The sequence below is a fragment of the Lycorma delicatula genome, chromosome 7 (assembly GCF_047948215.1).
Source record: "Lycorma delicatula isolate Av1 chromosome 7, ASM4794821v1, whole genome shotgun sequence".
NCBI classification, from domain to species: domain Eukaryota; kingdom Metazoa; phylum Arthropoda; class Insecta; order Hemiptera; family Fulgoridae; genus Lycorma; species Lycorma delicatula.
This window is the reverse complement of record NC_134461.1, coordinates 47,581,750-47,609,019: the sequence shown is the minus strand read 5'-3', so window position 1 is coordinate 47,609,019 and position 27,270 is coordinate 47,581,750.

Sequence of the window (27,270 nt, the reverse complement as noted above, 5' to 3'; positions counted from 1 at the left end):
AAAACTTTACACAAGAAATGAATATATTTTGCCCTAACAGTAATTCACAAAGTAATTCTCCAAAATATCTAATATTAAATTTCACCAACTATTCTTTCTTTAGAATATTCTAATTTTTTCTTCTTTACTTCAAAATTTATTATGTAAGAAATACGCTACGTTCAACACTTACAAAAATAAGCATTAAAAATTTGAATATTTAGATCAATTATTTTTTTTTTAAAACTCGAACGAACCGACAATAAACTACATTATATAAATTATTTTCTTTAAAAAAAAAGATAAAATGAAGACTAGATTTTTTTCTATGTTCTTTATTAGTAAGTTAACATTTTAATTTAAAAGTAAAAAAAATCCACTAAAAATAAAAATCTTATTTAATCATTAGCATTACAAAGAAAGTCAAAAAAAGCAGACAAAAAGAGTCGAAATGTCAACGAAACCAGGAAGAGTTAAAATAAATAAAAATGGAATGATGTAAGATCGATAAAAGGAATGAGAAAATTAAAAAACTAAATAAGGATTGTTATACGTGGTCCATAGATGGCTTGAACCGACTTCAAAAAAAATCTTCAATAAAAACTAAAAATAATACTTTTTCAATCTTATTTAAAAATAAATTTCAATCTTTAGAAGTCACAAAAAAGTTACTAACAAATTTTACAAGCCCTTAACTTTGGAATTTAAAGAACAATTTTAAAAATATTAAATTTTGATGTAGAATTTTTTTCTTTTTAGCCTTTTAAACTTATTTTATTTTATATATTTCAGTTTTCTTTTTCTTTAAAGTTTTTAATAAAGCTATAGAAAAACTGCTCGTATAAAAAGAAACCGCTCATAACAAACTCAAATACAATAAATTTGTATCTTAATAAAACCAAAAAAGGGAATTCAGAGATGTCGAGAAGAGACTGTAAGGGTTACTAAAACTCTTTAAAATACGAGAATTTATATTCCTATTTTTTACTTTAAGATTTTCCTAATAATTTTCTGAAAAAAAAAATACTTTGAATATGATTTATCATATTAATATAATACTCCAATTATAAGCAATGAAAACAGCAAAAAAAATTTTAATATCTTCAAGTAGTCTACGAAGGCAATACTTTTTGCGGTTTAAACATTTTTCCACTCGTTTTATGTAAGAAACAACACAACTGGATTAAATCAGGAAGAACTACGCAAATTAAAAATAATTTCATTATAATGATGTTTTCGTTTCAACACAACCGTACTTTTACCATTTTTAGCAGATAATTATAAAAAATATTACAATAAATATAATTAATAAATTTCTACCTATAAAATGTTTAAATATATAGTTCATTAAAAATGAACAAAATTTCCATTTTTCCTTTCTTTAAAAAAAAAAATAACAAATAAACCCTAATTAGTGGCTTGTAAATTATTAATAAATAACAATACATCCTAATTAAATAATCACTGAAATTAATATAATTTTGAAAATTCTATACAGGTTATAAAGAACCTAATTAATTTCATCAATTACTATAAAAACAATTCTATATTCATTAATTCGTTATAATGATTTGGTTTTTTTTGTTTTTAAATGAAATAAATTACAACAAAAAGGATAATTAATAAATCATATTACAAATACTAGCAATTAATTACTAATAATTAGATTATATTTTGAAAATTTATTCAATACGCTTAAAATTGTAAAACACCCAAGTTACTAGTGTGTAATTAATGTCTATAACTTTGGTAATAGTAACTCAACTGTACGGAATAAATTTATGTATACATTTTTAAAAATCTTACTTAAAGGGACATAAAACGCGCAAATATATTACTAAAATATAATATGCTAAAAATATCTTCCCCTCGTTTTCTCGAATAATTTTTCGAATCGACTTTTTGTTAATCTTACCTTTCTCCTTCTGTAATAACGTTTTTTTATCAAAATATCCGAATATTATCGGGTATTTTATAATCTTTAGAATTACATTTATTGGTTACCAAATTCTTTTATTAAATCTGTTTGTAATGGAAATACGTGTCTAAATGCGGTTTAATTTTAAAACGCCACTTAAAAAATACCTAATCAACTTAATCAATCAAAATTTTATTAAAAAATAATGTTGCCCCACAAATTATTTCAACGAATTTATTTACGAATGGTTCTTTATTTATAAATTTAAAAAATCAAATTTGCGTATTAAAACTGTAATAATTTAAGAATCAGAAAATTGTTGGATCTATTATGTACTCGTATCTGGGGTATTTACAGGACAAAATAGTCGCTGCGATCAACAATTTAAAGAGTATGAGAATAGAATCTTAGATATTTATAGTAGATTCGAATTAATTTATATAATTGTTTCTGCAGTCTATCTTAGAAGTTTATTTAATGAATTATTATTCTATGTTCTTCGGTGTTAGAACGAGGCGCAGGGATCATGCTTCCGTGAAAAATAGTTGAGAGAGCTACAAATTACAGCGTATGAGCGAAAATGTTTGAAAAAGCCTACAGCGAAGGCGATAGCAAAGCCGAGTTAAAACATTAATGGAAATGTCTACCGAGGCATATACATCGGTGGCATCCTGAGGGAAGCCAAACTGATGATTGCGGTATGTAATCAGAGTTACAGAATGAATAAGACGACCTCCAGTAGTCATTAAGGCTAGGAATGGAGTGGAGAATCGTCCCAAGGTGGGTGTCTTCCCGTGATGAGTCAGAATGTAGGAATGCGGTTTGACCAACGACTACTTGGATAAAGGAGCTAAAGGTAAAATTTAAAAAAATGCTAGACATGCTGAGAATTTTATCTAATACTCGCTGGGGAGCTGATCGAGTATGCACGTTGTGCTTCCACCGAGCTCTAGTCCGTTTTCGCTTGGATACGACTGTCGAATAATATGCCGCCTTGGTTCAATACTTCTGTAAGGTTTAATTATTATAAATATTTTATTATTCGTTGATTCATTCAAATAAATAAAAGTATTTATTTCGTTTATAATATAAATAATTGTTTTATTATGATCATTGATCTTGTAATACATATACATACACCATTATTGTATTAATTAATTTTACATTCGTAATAAACACATGTTGAATCTTTGAAGGATGGAACAAGACTAACAATAGAGCATTAGACAAAATCATTTAATAAGAGTAAGAAGTAAGTGAGAAATTATAAAGAGTAAAAGAAAGAATGAAAATTTATAAAGAGTAAGAAAAAATGATATTTATATTTTACAAATAAAAAATGAGAAAATGAAACCTGAGTCGTAACACGGCTGCATGGCTTATTCTCCGTTCAGTCCACCGTTCTTAGGGTACTAAGTGCAGTCCATCATTCATTCATCCGTCTTGCTTCAAGTGCGTTTCGTTCAAGCCCTGTGTAAGTCAACCGGTGGAAAGTGGTGAGCCATCCCTTCGGAATAGACTGAATCAAATGATTGCACTTACGTAGCTCGTATTAAAGCGCAACGAAATCATCCGACTTTGATGCTGTGTTCTCTAACCAACATCTGATTCGATACCAGGAACAGCAGAGATCTACTGCTCCGCTGAGATAAGAGCTCAGCGCCATTTCTTAGCACTAATTATACAATCACCTCCAGTTTTTACTGTCGCTCCATGTTGTTACCCCCGTTGGCGGCCTTCTATCGATAATTACTGCTTTGTCTTTGTCAGTATATCATTAAAAGAACGCAAATCCAGTTAACTTACGAAACGAAATTTATATTATAAATAGCGTGAATCCTGATGTTCAATTTATACGGACGGCTCTAGAAACGTTGGTTGTGCTTTTGTGTTTGGCAACAGAACTTACACGTTAAGGCTTCCCAACCACGCCAGTATTTTTGTTGCAGAGCCTTATGTTATTAATAAGCCCTTATACATAATTAGCCCATCATTTCGACATTTACTTGTTTGCTCAGATTCCTCGAGTGCCTTACAGGCGATTAGTGACGTGTACTCCAGACATCCAGCTGCCAGTGAGATTCCGCGTGTTATTTTGCAAATGAATCAACGTTATATGACTGTGAGCTTCTGCTGAATTCCCAGCCATATTTGTATTTCAGGCAACGAGCGCGCTGATCCGAGTGGAAAAAGCGGCTGGCTTCCAGCCTCCTTTCACCAATCCCGTCGATTCGAACGATCTTGTCTGTTTTCTAAAGAGGACGGTTCGTGATGAGTAGCAAAGCAAATGGGATGCCTATATTAACAACAATAAACTTCATCCAATTAAGAACACTATGGAGTTCCTCATGCAGAAATAACCGTCGAGACGGAATTATTATTTGCCGTTTGCGAATAAGGCACAATAAACTCACTCATGGATATCTGATGTCTCAGATACACCCGTTTTTCGACTGCCTTACTGCCTTTGCTTGCTTCGACTGCCAACTAACAGTTAACCACATCCTTGTGGATTGTATCTGTTACGCGGCATTTCGTCGCAAATTTAAACTAAGGGCTAACATGCGAACTATGGTAGGAGATAATGTAATGATGTTATCTTACGATTTCTTAAGGCCTTCAGTTTATATTTATATTTCAGTTGGCTGTAGTGTGTTTCAACTATTTATGCCATTTTCCGTATAGCAGATGGTAATTTTATTATTTTAATTGAGATTAATAACGTGTACAATACATCTTTGTGTTTTTATTTCTCTTTTAGCATACGTTGCAGGCGTTTTTCTTTTAAGATGTATTTTTACATTGCTGGGTTTTTTTTAACTAATTTTTAATTATCAATGTTTAACACTTATCTATTTACAGAAAATATATCGTGTCTGAATGATGTAACGCGAAAGTGATTTTCCACATGTTTAATAAAGTCTTTTTGATTTTGGTATTTAAAGATTATAAAGAGGAAAATAAAACTCATATAACATTACGGTCATTTTTTTTATTATAAATAATATATTTTTTTGTTTATGAATAAAAATATATCCCCACCATAAAGCAATAAGAATTTTTTTTCTTTTCGGTAAGTAGGATTATGGATTTTGAATTCGGAAATTTTTTTGTTTATGGAAAACTTTTGTTGGAAAAATTTGATTCGGGAAAACCTATGCGCCCATGAATAGCTAAATAAAAATACGAATTATATAACGCAGACAGTTAAATTACACAATAATTATACACAGCTACTATTTTTTAGAAATTCAGGTATTAATAACAATTTACTTTCCGAAAAGGATTGAAATCTGCTTACTCTGTGATAATACCTCTTTACGACGAAAAGAAATAAAAACATATTTTAAGTTAATTTAAAAACAATAAAATTATTCCATGTAGAGCAAAAAAAAATTGAAAATTTTATTAAACTGATCACTAATATTGTTTCCAATGCCATTACTTTTTACAAAAATAAAAAGATTTAAGAGTAAAATTTTCATGAAATATAATAATATTTCATATAATCTTCTTCAAGATGTAACACCTTTTTAATAGCTTTTCATGTCTTCAGCCGAATTTTCCTGAAAATTTAATAGCATCAACCATCGTAATAAAAAAGCTTTTATCCAAATGTTAATATTTTTTAATATCATTTTCAGATGGTATAAAGAAAAATGGGGGCTAATACATACAGAATTATGTAACTAATATTTTAATATTTTTATTCTGGGGTTTAGAAATAGAAAAGTAGAAAAATCACGAGAGAAGAGGTAACTTTTTTCCCAGTATTATAGAGTACATTTCTATTATAATATAAGGATTATTATTGCATCAGAAAATTATAAACCAAAAAAATTATATCAAAAAAAAAATTATGTTTATTTCAACCTCAATTAACCTATCTAACACTTCAATTAATAAATATTCCTTTCCTATTTATCATGATGACGATCGTTATCATCATTAGTATCCGACCAAAATCATTGTCATTACCATCATCCAAGCAATTCTATTTCTTCTGGCATTAACGATGTCTGTTGTCTTTGTGGTACGTGAAGAACTCGTTTATAAAAGAGGACAGGTCGGAGACAAAAGAAAAGCGAAAAGACTCTAGAGTTAATGAGAATACGGCTGACACACAGCCTTTCAAATTTTTTTTTTTACACTTCACATTCTATGCCGTCAAAGGAAAGAGTTCATTCACTCACAGGATGAAAAGATTTTCTTCCTTACAAGCAACAAACACCAAATAGTATTTTGAAGTCAAATAGTATTTATTCTTTTGCAGTTTTACATTTTTTTTTAGTTTTTTTTTTTACATTACTTAATGTATCGTTCTAACATAAATACGAGTATATTCATCAGCTTTGTTAATGAATATTCATATAATACGTACGCCCTAGTTATTTAAAATACGTAAAATTTCTGAGTTTATTTTTGTTGTTTTTTTTTTCTAAAGAGTTCCTGTAATACTTTCATAAAACAAAATTAATTCAACCCAAAAAAATGTATTATAATTAAATGTTATAAAATGTTTCTAGAACAACAAACTACAGAAAAATTTTTTTTGTTATTTTTTGTTATTAACATCAATTCTCCAGAGAAAGAAATCATACAAATTTATCCATTAATAATTAAAAAAATACAAAAATATATTTGATTACATACAAAAAATTACTTTTTAAAAAACCTTTTATTTAACTAATATTAACATTAATACAAAAAGGAAACAAATTAGAAAAACCCTCTAAAAAGTAAAAAATAAGAATTAAATCAAATTGAGAATTTTAAATAAAAAAATATAATATATAAACAAAAATGCACTGAAAAATAAAAAAATAAATTATATAAATAAAAAATAAATAAATGTAATAATTACTAAATTTTAAAATTAAAAGTAATGAAAATATTGATTTAGTTAAATAAAAGTGTGGCGCAGTTTTTATAACAATTTTTTCGAATAAGTATTTATAGACATTTGCTGTATTTTAAAATATATTTTTTGTTTAATGAGGTTGTTTAGTATATGTATATACTTATCTGTAATAAAATAACTCAAGTTTTTAATTCTTTGATGGTTCAAATTTGCACCGAGATGACCTTTAAGGGTTAATAAGATTAAAAATAAAAATTAAATTTAGAAATCTTGCACAAATATATTACATTTTGACGGTAATCTGAAAAATTAATTATTATAATTGTAATCGTAATTATGAATTCATTAAATAAAAATTCATAATTAATAAAGATGAAACTTTTAGCGGAAAGAGTGCGTTCAATTTGGCTTAGATTACAAGCAGAATTCGAAGATGAAGTTCAACTATGTGAGAACACGTACAAAGAAAGCGAGTGGGTGAATTTTCCCAGATTGTTACTTGTAGCTCCTCAGTCACAACTGGAGAGGTTCCAGCAGACCTTTCCGCCTCCTCGCGTCGTTATTTGAAAATGAAAATGAAGATTAATTGTTGTAAAAATAAATGTTGTGTTGTTTTAAATAAATTATAAAACTGCGCCACCCTTTTATTTAACTAAATATTTTCATTACTTTTAATTTTTTAATTTAATAATTATTACACATATTTATTTTTTATTTATTGGTTATTTATTAGATATTTATATAATTTATTTTTTACTTTTCAGTTCATTTTTATATTTGTTAATATATTATATTTTTTTGTTTAAAATTCTCAATTTGATTTAATTCTTATTTTTTTACTTTTTAGAGGGGTTTTCTAATTTGTTTCCTTTTTTTTTAATGTTAATATTAATATTAGTTAGATAAAAGCTTTTTTAAAAAATAATTTTTTATATGTAATCAAATATATTTTTGTAATTTGTGTTGTTTTTTGTATTTTTTTAAGACTTAAAAAAAAGTAAAAATATCTATTTTAGTTACATACGTGTACCAAATTTCAATCATTTTCATACGATAGTTCATGAGAAATGAAAATTTTCAACTAAATGCATGAATTTAGCGTAGGGGTATCGCGTGGGGGCATGGGGGTGGGTCATATCAAATTCCGACACTGTAGTGCTGTATTGTCATCGAAGTTACATGCGTGTACCACATTTCATTGATTTTCATACAATAGATCAAAAGATAAAGCAGTTGCAAGATTTGATTATTCCTAAAGCGAGTTAAATAAAAGCTTTTAATAACATACAAAAAAATTTTATAATCAAAACTCCAAATCTAATTCAAAAAACAGTTACAAAAAAGCTTAATATCATCAAAGGCTTGATGTATATAAATTTCTGATGTTGAAACAGAAATAAAAAAATTGGTTGAGTCGTTCTTGAGTACGCTCATTTTAAGGCCAAAAAAATTTAAGTGAGGTAAGATAGAAGCGAGGCTTTGATGTTACAAATTAGAACGTTGACATTTCTTCATCTGCGGTATCTATTTTTAACAATATTAAACCAAATTAAAAAAATATATACGTTATATGTTGCATATTAAAATCCCAAATTAACGAAAAGTCGGTCTTATTTTGCTGAACTTCTCAAGTGTTTTTTATATAATTATTAAATCTATTAAATTTCACAAGTCTCACAAATTATTCAAAAGATTTCAATAAAATTTTAACATACTTATTTTTATATGAAATAATAACTAAATTTGTGTAAATAATCAATAATGCACATATCAAATTTATGGAAGAAAAAATTATTTTTTATTTTACAGTCCACATATACTATATATCGGCTACTTTTTAAGAATACTGATTGGAAGGACAAAATTATGATGAATTATTATTTCTTAATGCAGTAATATTTTGTCTTCGATTCTATAATCGTGAAAGAATGAGTTCGTTAAATGAGTTGGTTTATGAAGTTACATTCAAGGGTAAAAATACGGTTTTCCGTACACTATACAAGGCAGTTTCTATATCATCTTAAACTACTTTTATTTTTTTCAATAACTTAACATTTTTTGAGAAAACTACTCTATTTCTGATACTCCCAAGATGTTAAGGCTCTCCACTTACGGATAGAGTCATAAATAAAAAACAAAGCATTCTTAACAAAGACGAATTAATTAATAAATATTAATTTATTAATTTAATATATTAATAAATTAGCTTCACTAATTCATAAAACTCCCCTCAGTAGTGCGAGTTTTTTCCTGTTTAATAAAAAATAAGTCATTTAATAATTCCCATTTTACGAACAATTCCGTATTCATTTTACTTAACTTTTCTAAAACAAAAGTGGGAATTAATTTTCCTCATTAATACGGCAAATATTTTTATTTAATTAATTAATTTTTTTCTAATTAATGTAAAACATAAGGCTTGAATGACGGAATCATTTATTAACACAAGTTCAAACCAACGAGAAGGCCGCAAAGCGAACAAATATTTTATTTCACGCGATATCATTCATAAAAACTGACGGGGAACGACTGAAAAGTAAAAAAAGCTCAAGAGACCAAACCCTACTCCAGGGATATAGTTTGAAAATTTTTTTGAAAACCCAAGGGAATAGAACACAGAAAAATTCCGAATCACAAGAACCCTTCGCAACGAAAAACAGATAAAAACCTTTTCTGAACCCCTCCACTTAGGGAGGTATACTTATATTAGGGTAAAATCTCCCTGAGGTACAGAGTACTCTCAGGAATATTTCTTATTGTTTATTGAAGGAAGCCTTTTTCTTATACGAGCAAATTATATACGCAGAGCAAAATCTATTTAAACAAATTTCTATTAATTATATCATTACGGATTCTTGAATCCGTTTATTAAACCCGGAAGCCGATCTCCGTGGGAGTGGTAAAATTTCAGCCTTTCATCCAGAAGTCCTACATTCGAATCCCGGTCAGGAATGGAATTTTTCATGCGCTACAAATCTCCATTCTCATAGGGAAAAATGATCGAAGCAATTGATGAACTGTCCTCATCTCAAAAAAAATAAATAAAAAAATAAAGAAATTTAAAAAACTAGTTTAAATTGTTTAAATAACTTTTCTGAAATTCCCTGAATAACTTTTACGGTAGTATTTGTGTAATATAATTTAAATAATTTAAAAAACACTGATGCTAGCATTGTATCACACCTTTATAAAACAGTATAATAAATCATTGTGTGTTAGATGAATAGAAAACTTATTGTAAGCATTATCTAATAAAACAATCACAGTTTATTAGTAGAGAGACTATCAAGTAATAAAGTTTCGCTTTAATAAAAATGTATATTTTTTTAAATTAAATGAAAACTACGCAAAATTGAAGAAAACAGGAAGAACTGGAACAAAATTGTGCACGCCTTACAGTATAACTCAATTCTATTGGTCAGGATTTTATATATATATATATGTTTTTTATCAGGAAAAAACAAAGTAGTTTTGGGTAATAGAAAATGTCCCTCGGGTATTATAAATACTGTATGTGTTTTCGTAAGTGTGGACGCTTGCAATATACCATGCAAAAGTTCTTTTATAGCCTTTTACTGATTCCTTTACAACTAAAAAGATTAGTGCCATAATAGGTTGAGAATCCTTGCGGATATTATTTTTAAAATGTCAGTCGAAAAAATAAAATGAGTTAAAAAGGAAAAACAATTTACGTAACCGAAGAATTTGTCATAAATAAATTAAGTTATATCACATTACTTATCTGAGAATTTCCTACAACTTTAAAAAAAAAACTATGTAAAAAATATAGTATTTTACAAGACAATCGCATTAATATTGACATGATTAACGCATTAATATTCATTTAAATCCAATGGACTGTTTTTAAGAAACTCAACTTCTTCAAATACCCCCATAAATAAAAGTCCGTAGGTGTGAGATCTTAGTGGCCATTCCACTGGGCTACGCCGACCAATCCATTGCCCAGGCAACTGGACATCGAGCCACAGACGAAAATTTAGCTCAAAGCATGGTGGAGCTCCATCTAGTTGAAAAAACGAAGGGAATGTTCTATCTTTATTTAAAAGGGAAGGAAATACAGTGCCTCCAAGTGTGGAAATACAGCATGTCCAACTACTGATGGACTGTTTTTAAGAAATTCAACTTATGATTTTTTTTCATTCCGCTTAGACATGTTCATGCCCTGTAATTTGTAATTTTCAAGATTTTATTGCAACAATTTTCTATTAATTTTTTTTAAAAATAAACTTCCTATAACAAACGGTTAACTATAATTTCATTTTGCATCAGTAAACTTTCATGCCCAGGAAAGCGTTTTGGAAAGAATTATGTTATTTATAGAAATGTGTGGTAAAGTAAATAAAACCTAATCATTGAACAAAGATTTACTGCAAAAAATATAACAATGTTAATTCATAAGTTATGTATTACATAACTTTATTGTTATTCCTAAACCAAATTTAACCTAATCTTCTCTTTCAAATACATTCTTTAAATATAACAATAAAAATGTTTTGCCCTCAGAAAAGAAATTTCATTCTTTATGTTTCCGACAACAGGTTTTAACTTGAAAAATTAAGAAAGAAAATAATTATAAAATGTACGCATAAGCCCATATTTGCGTATGCGTGTGATTATGCGCGCGTTTTGCGTGTGTAGTATCATTGGGTGTAGTTAAAGTAATTATCCTGTAATGTAGTTAATTTTAACATAATAAATAACAGGTAACGTAACTCTGTCTCCAGTAAATAAATGTAGGTAAATTCCATTAAAAGGGGACAAACTCTTCACATGCAATATAGATAAATGAATTCACCATCCACTATTTGTGTCTGACGTTATGTGTTAACGCATATACGTATGGCAAAATATATATATATATATATATATATATATATATATATATGTATATAGTGCTCCATGGGTGTATTTGTGGATGGGTGGGTGACTTTGTGAATGTATGGGTAGAGGGTAGTTTTGTTGCACGCTTACCTTAGTTTAAACAAGAGTAAATGTGTTTGTAGTAAAAGAGGAAGTAACACAGTACGAGTAGAGTCCATTAGGCAGTAAGACTTTACTTATGTCCAGCGTGCATAAATTACTTCCATTCTACCATTAACAGTAGCTTACCGTTTAAAAGAGAATATTTAACATCTAAAATTGCTGCCAGAGTACATTGAATCAGTAAATTAAATAAAACAAAATTATTTTATTTTTTTAATGTTGGGTTATAAAACAAACACAATTAAAAAGCTTTATAATTGATATATTTTAAGTATTCAGAAATACTAATCTACCAGACTACAGACCTATATAAAACAGAATGTCCATTAGTACAGATGTACATAAAATTATTCGTACACAATGTACAAAGCAATTTCATATTATTAAACGATGTAAGCGATTTTATATTCTCAAATCGATTAAAAATATATAGATTTATAAAGTACATGCTATATTTACAAATTAAAGAGTTAAGAGTTCTCGGGTTCGAATCCTAAAACCGATAGTTCTATAGTTCTATAGTGGTTGGGTTTCAATTAACTACTCAGGAATGGTCGGCCTGAGTCTGTACTTCACTCACACGACACAAACAAGGGACGTAGCGGGCCCCGAATTCAGAAATCTGAATGGCAGAAGTGGATACTTCTGGATATTCATACAAGAGTAATAATAATAATAATAATAATTTACAAATTTCACTTCATCCAACTCATAATAACGATTATTTTAATCACTGTATATCTTTTTTACTTAACTTATAAAAACTAACATAAATATGTCATTTTCATCATTTTTTTTTTCAATTTTTAAATTTAGCCGATCCTGAATGAAATAGTAATTACCTGAATAATGGCCAATAAATAGAAATATCGTTGGACCAAAAACACCCAAATTACCCAGAAAGTGTTAAATATTAGACGAGTAATATAATATAATTTTAGAATTTTTTTTTGGCGTTTCATGGATGTGTAAATTTGAATAAGATTAAAAAGCAGTAGTCAAAGAGAGGACTTTAGTTTTCCCTCAGTTATTTAAAGAAAAATTTTAGCGATGAAAAAGAATTTAACAATTTAATTTATTAAGAATTAAAATTAAAAAAAAAAATAACTAACAACATTTTTCTGTTATTATGAACGGAGATACTAACATCAAAACTCATCGGCAAAGATGTGAAATGATTAGAATAGCCCTTATAATTAATATTTTGCATAAAAATCTTGCTGTAATATTTGTAATTATAATACTTACAAAAAAAAAATCCAAATTTTCTTTAACTTAACTGCATTTTAAGAAATAAAAGTAGGAAAAATCTATATAAACAATGAGTTATGCTACACGGCTACTAGAATAAAATAACCAAGAAAATGGTTAAGAATCGTTTTCATAAATTAAAAATACAGAATTAACGACGCATTTCGATTTTTTGACAACTATCATCAGTTGTTATAAATTTAAAAAAATTATTTAAATACAAAAACACATAAAAAATAAATTAAAAAAGTAAATGGCTGAAAGACTTCACCTTTTTCTTTCTTTTTCCTGTTTAGCCTCCGGTAACTACCGTTTAGATAATTCTTTAGAGGATGAATGAGGATGATATGTATGAGTGTAAAAGAAGTGTAGTCTTGTACATTCTCAGTTCGACCATTCCTGAGATGTGTGGTTAATTGAAACCCAACCACCAAAGAACACCGGTATCCACGATCTAGTATTCAAATCCATGTAAAATTAACTGGCTTTACTAGGACTTGAACGCTTTAACTCTCGACTTCCAAATCAGCTGATTTGGGAAGACGCGTTAACCACTAGACCAACCCGGTTGAAAGACTTCACCTAAAAATGTAACATGTTACGATGTAGACGAGAAGTTATACTTTATTAATAAAAACCGAAATTTTATTAAAATGTTATAAAATCTCAACTAAAAATATTTTATATAACCTTTGAATAGTATAACCGTATTGGTAACCGTGATGGTATTTAACCGATTTAAAAAGGAGGGGGTTTTCAATTCAACCCGTAATTTTTTTTTAAATGTACATTCAAACCACAATTTTACCAAATGATTTCGATGATTATTTTGTTATTTAATTTTATAGAAGTTCCCTTGTAAGTTTCGTTTTTTTAAGTTTTTTCCACTTAACACCAATGAAAAAATTTTTAATGTAAAACTATCTTTATCTACATGCATAATCTGAAGATACACGAATTCTTTTTTGTCGTCATTGTTTACTGAGTTTTATAGCGTAACGGGCATTGGTATTAATAAACTAACCCTGGTATCATTTTGTGTTCAGTTTTTTGTCAAAAAAATTTAAAAAATTTATATAAAAAGCAGATTAAATAGTTTATAAAATGTGATATCAAAACTTACGGTAAGACATAAGGATCTTTGACAGTAAAGAAAAGTGTAAATAATTGTTCTACTTGTTCTATCGAAAAATTCGTCCGTAAAAAATTCATACGGTTAAATCAAATTGTACTCGTTCAGCAAAATATAAATTAATACAATAACATATTGAATGGAAATTAAGAATTTTCCCGCTATTTTCTCTTCACTAATGACAAAATGTACAGTAGATTTATTTCCCGCATCGCCATTTGTTATGTTTATTCAACAGATGTAACAGCATAGTATGGCCACATAAACTTCCCCAATTTTCGTATAAAATACATCTTTTCCCTATATAATGTTCAGCAGCAGGTACGCGACATAAATCACGTTCTAGCAGTATAAGCGACGTGTACATTCAACGAAAATAACTTAATTAAGTAAATTTAATTAACGAGAGCACATATACGTCTTCAATCTTTTTACTATTTTTCATTACAGTACGGCCAAACAGAAACTGAAAAACTTTGTTGTTTGTATTAAGATACAATTTTAGATAATTTTAAATACATCAAATAGTGATAAAACTAATAAACACTTGGAATAGTTGCAGAAAATATCTTAGTACTATAGTCATTAATTATAAAAAATAATCTAGTGTCTTAGCTCACGCTCGGCAGTATTCTTTGCATTTTCTTCTAGACGCAAGATTCATACGACAGCGTTTTTTTGTTTTATTTTTTTTAAATCTGATTTGGACACCATATGACTTCCTTGTACGCCTAATAAATTGCATACACACATTTTTAAAAGTACATAAATTTTTTTTTTCGCTAATAACTTTCCAATTTTTTTCATATTTTATTATTATTATTATTAATTTTATTTTTTTACAATTACAGGTTAATAATTATTAATAAATCAATATATTTAAATTATAAAAAAAGAGTTAAAAAAAAGGAAATGAAGTCGAATTCGAACCGCCATACCTTCCCCTTGTTAAGATCCAAATATTTCATTAATTAAAAATTTATTTCGCTATAACTCTGGAACCAATGAAAATAAGTACCGCTTATGATATATCGTTGAAAATTTCTCAATGATGGCTTATTACTGCAGTTAAGAAAAAGTCCAAAATCCAATTTTATTTTTTTGATTTTGAGCTTTTTGTCCATTTTTGGTCAAGTCGATTGCAATCAAACGGGGAGCTACACAACTACATGTTAAAGCAGTCCTAAATTCAAAATTTCAACATCCTACGGCTAATCCTTTTTGAGTTATACAAGATACATACGTATAGACGACACGCCAAAACAAAATGGATTCAGGAATCGCCAGAATGAATATCTCCGTTGAAATCTGAAGACCAACATTTTTCGAGATCACAATATTTTCTTTACTTCGTACAAGGAAGTAAAAAGACATTTTCTATAATTATATACATGCATTTTTTCTACACCTATATATATTTTAAATAAAGTTAAAATTTGAAATATAATAACAGCAATTTTATTAAATCGGTAAATAATTAAGTATTATATTAATTTCTCAAACATGGTTACCGCTGATATGTTAATAAATTATTAAAAAAGTGAAAATCCACCTTACCAATAATAGTATTAAAAACAATAAACCAGAAAATTCTAACTTTGCTAAACACGTATTAGATAACAATCATACATAAAACCCAAACACATTTATGAAAATTTTAGACATTTCTTATAATTATTATAATACATTTAATTTAGAAAAATATCACATTTGCAGTAATCATAAAAAGCTAATCAATGACCAAAAACGTTTTAAAGATAATACGTTGTTTAAATATGCCCTGAATATAGATATAAAGAGATAATAATATAAATAAATAAAATATCATTCTTACAACATGGATCCCGTTAATTTCACCCATCCGATTGCACTTATCATTTCAATTCAGAATACTGATAAATAGCAAACAGTCTGCTTAATCATTTACTTACTGCTTAATCATTTTAATTTTATAATATTATTTTATTCTTCTAACTATGGTCTAAGTACTGAAAGATCTAGGGAAAACACATTTAATTTGCTGGTGAGGTGGATATTCACGTTTTTAATAATTTTTAATAACATATTAATTCGCTACCACGCTACCACTCCGCCACGGATATCGGCATCCAGCGGTACTTTCTGATTTAAGTTATTAGATGGATAGTACCGGTAGACACGACACATTGTAACTAATTTTTTCGTACACCTTTTAGCATGTTCATCAACGTAAGTATAGTCATCCGCTAGGAATAAAAATATCTCTAGACCTTGGCCTAACCTTACTTCTTCTGGCTATAATAGTGTCTGAACTGCATAAACTATTTTATATGCGTTGTGATACTTTATTTTTTCTAGCTTGTCTATATATTTTTATTAATATTTTCCCAACGTAAATAATTCAGTGTAATTCAATCAAAATTTTACATTAAAACTACAAATACGAGAAAATGATAAATCCTGTTTATATAAATTCTGGTATAAGTAATTGTCCAGTAAAGCGTTAAGTTATTTTAATGACTTTTTGTTCTAAAACATAATTTATATCGGTTTTTATTAATTTTGTAAAATTTAATTTAAATTCTTAGAGGAATCATCAAAACCACTAATGCCAAATTTGAAAAAGCAGAAAATAAAAATTACCTTTTTTTATAAATTAATTAAAACATTTTTAACTCTATCTCACGTACACTGGTTGAAGTTCATTATTTTTATTTAGACCCTCATACGATGTAAAATTATTAAAAAAATAATAATAAAGTAATGGATAATAATAATAATGGATATGATACGCATATGCGTAATATTTTAAGAAATTTTGCTGCGGCATAATTTTTATTTTATTAAATTTGCATGGATTTTTTACCTCTACAGAATATGAGCTTTCAGCCAGCAAACAACCTTGATTCCGCATTATCGCAGTTCAGACTGCCGAACAACATCAGAGCTATTCTCGTGCCCCGTCGACAGTAGAGATCAACGGGTGTAGCACAATATCAATAAGCCGCAAGAGGTACAAGTAAGTGGTCTTTGCGGCAAATCATTAAAATTTTTTTATTCAGGTTTTAATTTCCACAGTTTTTTCTAATCTGTATCTCGTCTAATCTCAGATTTTGTTTAGCTTTTTAAATTAAACCTACTTTTTGCCATTACTAAATTATAATCAATTTTTGTTATCGGATACATTGTAAAGTTCATAATTTGGTTTTGAAATCTCTGCCTAAAAATTAAACAATCCTAAATTACTTTCCTGTATTTCCTGGCATGTGTTACTCTGTCTTAATAAAGACAAGAAGACAGTTAAGAAAAAAACAATTATAAAAAAGTATTCTGTAAAATTTCATTAATTAAAAAAAAAAAAACAAATTAGACGCTTAATATACTTAAAAGATCATCAAACTGACATAACTGCGCCTTCACTGTTACATAATAGCTAATAAAAAGTAAATATAATTAATTTTATCTATAAATTATTTCCGCGTGGTTATCATTTTATACGTAACTGAATTTTCTTAAAGACCAAGAATTATGTATGTTCTTTCTCAACAGAAACAGATTAATTTCTTTTTGTTTTACACTATCTGTCCCAATCATGTGAAACATTTGAGATTCAACAGCACCATTCCGGGTTGCTTTCACTGAGAGAAATGATTATGAAAACAACCAATTTGGGGGAAATTGTTAATTTCATTTACGTTTAAATTGATTAAATGTCGACTGTAGAAAAATACAATAACGTGTGATTTGATATCCAAAATTAAATTAACTTTTGTGTGCGTAACTTTTGCAATAGATTATATTCTACGACCTTATTTATGTTCGTAAATTTATTACGCAATTTCGTAAAAGATATACTGAAATTCGTCTTCGATTTCCATACTTTGTATCTTTAGGCACCGTCCGAGGTTCTAATGACTTACGCTGTGGAACAGACTTGAGGTAACGTTGTTTTTTTCTATTACGGCTTCATCTCGATATTTATAAGATGAATTTGTTAAGTATTATCTTTCAAAAAACAAAATTTGTACTTAGGCATTACTGATAGAAAAATAAAAATAAATTATTAACATAAATTAATGTATTTTTATAACTAAACTTACCACTCGATAGTTAAGGTTCATTAAATCTTATACGTTCTTACCTGTAAAGGGAAAAGATAACAGATTATTTCTATACAATAATATACAAAATAATATAAGTACGTGCAAATAAAGTATCTTATAAATAAAATACCTACTACGAATTACCCTTTGAATAATCAATAGCATTCTTATCTACTGACGATTGGAACTGAATTTTAAAATCAGAAGTAATTGTAGTAAAAAAAATTTATTTAAAATAGAATGGCTTACATTCTAAAAAAAAATGTATATCTTAAAGCCTAATACACTTTATAACTCTTGTTATTATATAAGCCTATTATATTAAACCAATATCTTTGTACGTATAGCTTCTAATTCTAAGACAAATAAAACTGCATTGATGTATGTTTTGGCGCTATAACCAAAAAATTGTAGATAACTCCACATGAGACACCACTCACTGTCCAAATATGCCGTAACCAATTTTAGGAAAAAAAGTGTCTCCCTTAACAAGACTTGTAGGATTGTTAAGGGAGTGAGAACTGAAGCTGTTCTCCATTCACTTCAATATATTGTTGCTTATTAATACATCAAGCCATCTGAAATTCTAGTAATATTCAGCTCTACAGGTTACACAATCGTTCTGTTCACCAAGAGAACTAACTGAATTATTATAACCCGCCAGTTTTAGGAAATAAGGATGGGAATAAGGAAAAGTTATTTTATATTTAGTAATTTCAGGTAATTATGAAATATACATAGAAATTAAACTACCATAAAAAAAGTAGCGTTAATTTTCAATAGAATTTCACATAAAAAAAATTGAAACTATCTGCGGTAAATCAGAAAAATATTTATCTGTAAAGGATACGTAAAAATAAGAATATTGTACTAAAATTGGTAATATGTATTAATGGAATTAAAATCTCAAAAAAAGGATGATGGCAGTTAACAAATTATTTTCAATAATAATAAAACTGTAAACTTGTAAAATCCATTTATCGTTACTGTAATTGAAAAAAAAACAATGACCTGTAAAAGGTGTAAGACCCTTGTACAATTATTAAATAATAATGGTATGCAATAGAAATGATAATAAATTTCAATCCTTAAGCTACTATATAATTATAAAAGGATTATTTTCTTGTATGAATTAAAGATATTTATTTTTAAAAGGTTAAGTTACTGAAAAAAGAAAAATGCACCGTTACGTATAGTCAAATAATATATTTCCAAATTACAATACGGAGTGCTTTCCATTACGATAAGGTACTTACCGAAACGTTTGTTTTGTATCATAAAATTGATGTAAATAACACTGAAAGCGCCATAGTGCTTAGTTCATAAAGTTTACCATTTTTAGAGAATGTGGTTTATGTATTTAACTAAGCCTATGTTAGCAGTAACTAAGGTACTACCTTGGCACGGTCCTTGTTGAACTGGAGGTTAGTACCGTCAAGGTCCTAACCAAACAATATCACCACAAAAAAATGTTAATGGATTGTACAAACTGTAAGTACATGGGTTTTAATAAATAAAAAAATAAAAAATATATTCTGTACAAAATCCATTAGAAGAAATTACTGAACCATTAACCTTTCGAAATAAAATTTCATTCAGGAAGAATTTGTTGAGGAAGAAAAAACGAAATTTGTTTTTTAAAAATAAACATGGTCCAGCTTTCTCGGGGTGTAATTTGTTCCTAATTTAGGCAAAAACTCGTACAAATCTATTTTTTATTATCACAGTAGCAGATAGCAATCGAAATTATTGTAAAATAAAATTCAATCTGGAGCTGAATTTTAGTTAAAACAACTAACTTTAATCATTTCAAAAGTTTGCTTAAATACTTTTTAGATACACAGTAAAGATATGTTGATGTTAATCTATATTGCGTAATATATTTCTAACATAAAACCTAAAATTTCAATATGAAAACAAAAAATTGTTATGAAATATTAAAAAAAAATGTTTTAACCAATAAATAATCAATAATTCTAATCTGCTTTAACTCTGCTCAAAATTCAGTTATTAGAAAGATAATAATAAATAAATTAAAACTAGTCAAGTAATCTACATAAAACCCGCGGTTGCATTTGTTCTACTTCCTAACCACGCCTACAATTTACCATGGTAACCAAAATTCATCACTCACGTTCATCTTAACTAAATCGCACCGCAACTCTGATATCATCATTTTAATCAACCATCGAAGAACAGTTTACGAAATACACAATACTGATTACTAGTCATGCACACTTGACTAATAATCTTTTCCTGTTTAGCCTCTCGGAATTACCGTTCAGGTATTACTTCAGAGGATGAATGAGGATGATATGTATGAAGTGTAAGTCTTGTACAGTCTCAGTTCGACCGTTCCTGAGATGTGTGGTTAACTGAAACCCAACTACCAAAGAACACCGGTATCCACGATCTAGTATTCAAATCCGTATAAAAGTAACTGCCTTTACTATGAATTGAGCGCTGGAACTCTCGACTTCCAAATCAGCTGATTTGGGAAGACGCGTTCACCACTAGACCAACCCGGTGGGTAGGTGACTAGTAATCATTTTACTCTAAAAGCACAGTCCTTAACAAAAACATTTGAAACAAAACAAAATCAAAGTTAACGAAGTAAATATCTTCTTTTTTTTATGGATTAGGAAGACTGGTCTTTTCCAGTTTCAAGTTTTCCTCGACCCACTCTTCTCCTTCCTTTCGGTGCGTAATATACAATCTGTATTAGTAGACAGTATACCAATACGTTCGTAAAGGTGTTCAGTCCATTTTCTTTGTCATTTGATGATGTCACTGATTCTTAATTCCTCCCGGATATATCTTATATAATCTTTCCTAGAATATTCCTTCACAGCTCTTAAAATGTCCATTTCAGTTGCTTATATATTCAATGCTCGTCCTTTCTATTTGTTAATCATAACTAGCTATCCATATGTTAAAATCGGCAGGGCTATCATTTAATAAAATTTTAATATCGGCTCTTATCTCGTTCAAGTTTTAACTTTTTACATAAAGTCCCACACAACACAGAAATTTTATTTAATTTACTAGCCGATCAGGGCACGCTTCGCTCTCCCGATCGTCTAGCCAGAACCTGGACCTTTGACGCATTCGTATCCTCATGTTTGTGAGAATATTAAAAATTCCACAGATATTCATTAAAGAAAAAAGTCTGATGTAGACACCACATGACTTCCTTGTAGACTTGGAAGACCGATTTGAACCATACTGTGTTAGAATAGTACACTGTTTACGTGTCTTCATCTCTTCATCACAAAATACTAGCACCCAATATTCAATTATACTCAAGAAAAATAGCCCTAAAAATTTCCTTAGCATTTTATATTAGTTTATATATTTATTTTGATTCACGTCGCTCAAGTAAGTGTAAGTTTTGTGGTGTAAGTGAGAACGTGTCGGATCCGTAACCATCCACACATTGGTTCGAATACGACTTAATATAAATATATATTTTTTTTTACTTTTTTTTTAATTTAATTATATTGATTTATTAATAATTACTGCTTTAATACTTACTGTGGGAGTAAGTATTAAAGCATTAAATTATATCCCCCTCGCTTCTTATTTCTCTCTCTCTCTCTCTCAATCTCTCTCTCTCTCTCAATCTCTCTCTCTCACTCTGTCTCCCTCTCACTCTGCGTGTGTATGTTGTGTGTTAAATATTGCAAAAATACAACTCAAAAGATAAAATAAAGAAGAGTTGTACTTAATTCGAGCATTCGATTAATATGTAAAAATAATAATACAACATTCCATGCTCGAGTTAAGTAAAAGCAATTTCATTGATATTAATGAACTTAAAGATAATCTCAGCGTATTCCATACTTTATCTTAGAATTCCATACTCTTAGTTTATAAGATTTATCCGCAAAAGACTGCTAATTAAAACTTAGTAATTAAAGCTTATAAAATTTAATATTTTAATAAAAATCAAAAAGCCAGTTTCCTGCCTACACAGTTTAACAAATAAATACACACTACGTGATCAAATTGTCACCCCCATCTAGATCCTGTTGGCTTAAACTAACCTCTCTTGATATTAACATCATGTACATAGTTAAATTACTTCATAACTAATTAAAGTTTGACGAATTCAAACAAATCACGTTATACACATCTTCTTGCATGAACACAAACACATTCCATATTCATATATTCATTTTAAAGTACCAATACAATTACAAATAAAAAAATTAAAATAAATATATCCGATTATTAGTCCTGATCTCCCAAATGCCGAATTTACAAAAATAATGTCGAAACTTACATATAATCATCATATTTATACATTAATTTTGTCTAAAAAAAATAATTAAAATGAAGTCAATTTACGAATAAACCATAAATTTCAAGATCGTAAATTTTTGTCTGGTTTTGATTTAACAATATCGAAATATCAGACCATAAAAAATTAATTTAATTAATTTAGAACAATAATAAAGGCAGAATAGATTTATATATTACTCTATTACATATTAATGATATTCTCTAATCATTAAGAAAACGGGAACTATTTATAACAGCACCACCAGTAAGTACAATACGTGAGCTAAAAGTTTGCCCCTCGCCAATTGCTGTGTCAAGTGTACTACTAGTCATTGTATTGTATAGTGTACAACACAACATTTCTAATGAAATGGTTTTTTCTGTCCCTACTATCGCATTCACACAAAAAAAACAACAGTACTTGTGTAACCAAGAATAAGTGCAATTACCTTCAAATCACCACAAATATTCTATTCATACAAATATTGAAGCTTTTCCAAGATGAATTGAAAGTTTTCATATGTTTCTTTCTTACATACTCGCAGAGTGAGCCACAAGTACTGATGGGAATTTAATGCCATTATGCAGAAGCAGAGCTTCTAAACTAATTTTAGAGAAATCTATGAAAAAGCTCCATTCTTTTGGGTTATGTTCATTACAAAGTGGCTCCATCAAAGAAGAAATGTCATTACAAAACACTAAGTCATTTTCTTCAGATAAATAGTCTTTAAATTCAGAATGACGATTACGATAAGTATATATCTTTGTATTCTTTTGAAGAAGATAAGCATCCTTTTAGGCCGGAAGCAAGCATTTCAGACAGTTCTTTGGATAACTTTAAATCCGGTATGAAATCGTTAAGATTTTCTTAAACCAGTAAATGAGGCTCAGATGAACTGCTTTGTTCAAAATTTTTATCACCAGAATCTGTTTTTTCTTACTTCCATCAGACTCTGAGCTCTCTTCATCTAATGTCACATGTTCTGGATGGGAAATTCTTCTCAGTGTGGAACTGGTCTCATTGCAGATTGCATGTTAGGGTCACCACTGTATGTTTTGTTTTTGACGTAATCCCTTTAATATTTGTTAAGCAGAAAGAACAGTCAGAAGAGTGATCTTTGGGTTTTCTCTAAATCATATAGATAGCAAATGGCTTCTTTTTTTTTTTATTGCAATAAAACTTTTTTTTTGCAAAACTTACAAAACCAAACACAAAAAACGTTCGATGCACTTCAACGTCCTGTTTAATTCATCATTAACATACACGCAAGTGATGTTAAAAGGTAATTACTTACAGTTAATGTATACCAATTGTAATAATATAAATTGTATAAATAAAGTTCATGTTTGATTTATTAATAATTATTAACCTCTGATTGTAAAAAAAATAATTACGATAAATTAGAATTCAATAAACGGAATAAAATTTAATGTACTTTTCATTTTTTTTAAATGTGTACATGTAATTTAATAGTTGTACAAGGAAGTCAAGTGGTGTCCACATCAGACTTTTAATATTAATCTCATGTTATATTTTCGGTTGAAATAAATAAAATGGCAATAAATTATCAATAAATTCACATTTACTTTTTTATTAGTGGTAATGCAATAAAACTTCTAAAATTACATTTAAGATGATACAGCCGAAGACCTGTGATTATCAAATAATATTTTATTAAGTAAAATATATGTGAATGTTTGTAATTACATTTGGTAAGAGTTAATAACTGAAATATAAATTATAAATGATTTTTGCAGTAATCTTTTTACAAATAAAATTGTAGGAGCCGAGTTTGCCTATTATGTAGACTACTATTGTAAGAAAATCATTAATTAGGAAACATTTTATACATAAATTAAGAAAACATTAATTAATGAGCATTTAACATAAATTAGGTCATTATAAAGCTTGAACACTGATGTATGGTTTTAGGCAATTTTATTCTTATCATAAAAGGACAGGACTCCAGCACAGTATTATGCTAATTTAGTAGTAGGTAGTATGAATTTCTTAATTGGAATGAGAATAGTATAGGGGTACACACGGAAATTTTTTTATAAAAAATAAATTTCATCCATAATGGAACTACTCAAATGGTTTAATGAATACTTCACGTATAACGGAGTAAAAATTACCTTAACAGGAGAAATATCTCAGGATGAACTGTCAAATTTTTATAGATTATACATGCAAGCCAGTTATGTTTTATATTTGTTTATTTATTAGTTATTCCGAAAGTTCATCCGTGAATCTAAAACAGACGATCTTATTTTAAGTTCTCCGATTCCAAAGGTAATTTATAATTCTTTTGTAGATTATACCTTACAAAATCCATAAAATTTCAAATTTTGAAACCTTATTCGTCAAAATAATAACAAATTCATCAACTGAACCTCAAATAACTAAATTTCATATACTTCATCTCAAATAATTAATTAATTTTTTTTTTTCCTATTTTTCATGAGTTTTATGAATACTTAGATATGTAGAATATGATATTTCAGATTTCTTATATCCAAGACTCTATTAAATATCTTATACTTATATATATGACAGGACAAATTTTTAAGTAAATTAATGATGAGCAATTTTTTTTTATTAGAATTTTCTTTAAATAATTATTACAAGATAATCAGAGGAGAAAGGGATGGACCATTTTTTCGGGTATGATAAAACATAGAATTTTTCTATGTATTACATGTGTGAAAATTATAATAGACGAATTTTCATACATAATTTCAGAATTTAAATCTTATATTTCTCATACATTAGAGGAGAAAATGTAAAAAATTTATTCACTAATGTGTTTGAATGCGTGTGTTTGTGTGCGCTCATTCGCGCGTGCGTGTGCGTACACTCTGTGTTAATAACAGTGCATTCTGTATTGGGATAAATATATAAATATATATGAATATATTTCTTCAATAGCAAAACTTTACATCATACGATATAATTGTTATGTAGCGAGAAAATTAAAAAATAAATATACGTATGATAAAGATTAAACAAAGACAAAATTGTAAAGAAACTTTAATTTGTTTCTTGTTAAAATTATATTTGTTCACCATGTGTATAAAACAGATAAAATTATGTATAAAGTACTTAAATAACAAAAGGCAACAAATACTAACGATAAAAGACTTAATTTATTCATTTGTAATTGAATATGATGTGTTATCTATGAATGAATATCCTATTACATTGCATATTATAACAGTTTATCTTCACGCTTACATTACATAATGAATAAATAGAACAAAGCGATAAAAATATTTTCATCTTTATAAATCTGATATCCCATTTACAATTGTACTACATTTATCGTAAATTTCGTTGAATATGTGCGATAGTAGTGGTAGTAAACTTTGAAAAAGTTTTACAAGTTTATTAGTGTCAGGATATACTGCTGCAGTTAACATAACTGCACTTGGCATTTCAAAATGTACAATCACATAGACATACAAGTCTCGATGAGGCAGATACAAACAAACACATATACAAAACTTAATCTTCATAGACGGAAGCATTTCCAACTAAGTTATAACTCTATGTACAAGTGTTCTATTGTCAATCCAATCAAACAAAGTTTTCAACCCAATCTTGTCTTGCACAATTTCAAGAAGGAAGAATGAATGAACGAAGAGAATAAGAAGAACGAGTACTGAAGAAGTGCTGTTTGCAAAAGTTACATCCATTCTGGAAATATATATATATACATATATAGTAGTATATATTCCGGTAAAAACAATAAGACAAGTATTACGATGTTTGTTTAAAGATAAATTTATTAACAAAGGTTTGCTTCATTAAGTTTAATTCATTATTTTACTTCTCTCACACATCCCTATATCTTACACTCTCACTCTCTGTATCTGTCTATCTCTATCTCCCCTCCCTTTCATTCCGTCTCTCTCTTTCATATTAGAATTTATACATACAGAATGAACACAATATCTAAATCAGAAAAGTATACGTAAACAAAAAAAAGTTAAAGTAAACATAAATAAATACATTACTGTTTTATTAAAAAGTTCTGCTTCAAAACATTTCTTTTTTAAGTACGAGTATATTCCTTATTTATCAATTGTCGTATCACAAAAATATCGTCCAGATAAAAACTGCCTAAACTTTTAATAATATTATGCGTTTACTTTATTATGAGGAATCAGGAAACCCTGTTTTATCCAAAACCCATAACAACCCCTTATCAAAGTTTTTGAACAAGTCCATAGGATAATATGCTTTTACAAGACTATAAAAATACCAAGTAACTGAAACAGTTTCAGGTAACAAATGTTGGGCATTATCCTGCCTTCATATTTTCAAAAGTTTAAGTTTTCTTTACCCTGAATAGGAGATACGATTAACTCACCGGGTTTGTCTATTGGTGAACGCGTGTTCGTAAATCAGCTGATTTGGAAGTCGAGAGTTCCAGCGTTGAAGTCCTAATAAAGGCAGTTACTTTTATACGGATTTGAATACTAGATCGTTGATACCGGTGTTCTTTAGTGGTTGGGTTTCAATTAACCACACATCTCAGAAATGGTCGACCTGATACTGTGCAAGACTACACTTCATTTACACTCATACAAATCATCCTCTGAAGTGATACCTGAACGGTAATTCTCGGAGGCTAAACAGGAAAAAGGGAAAAAAGGTAGTGAACCTGTTTCCCGAAAACGCGAAAAATCGCGCTAATTGTTTTGGGATCTGAAATCCTGTGATTCGGAAAAAATATTTTATATTCTATTGCAGCAG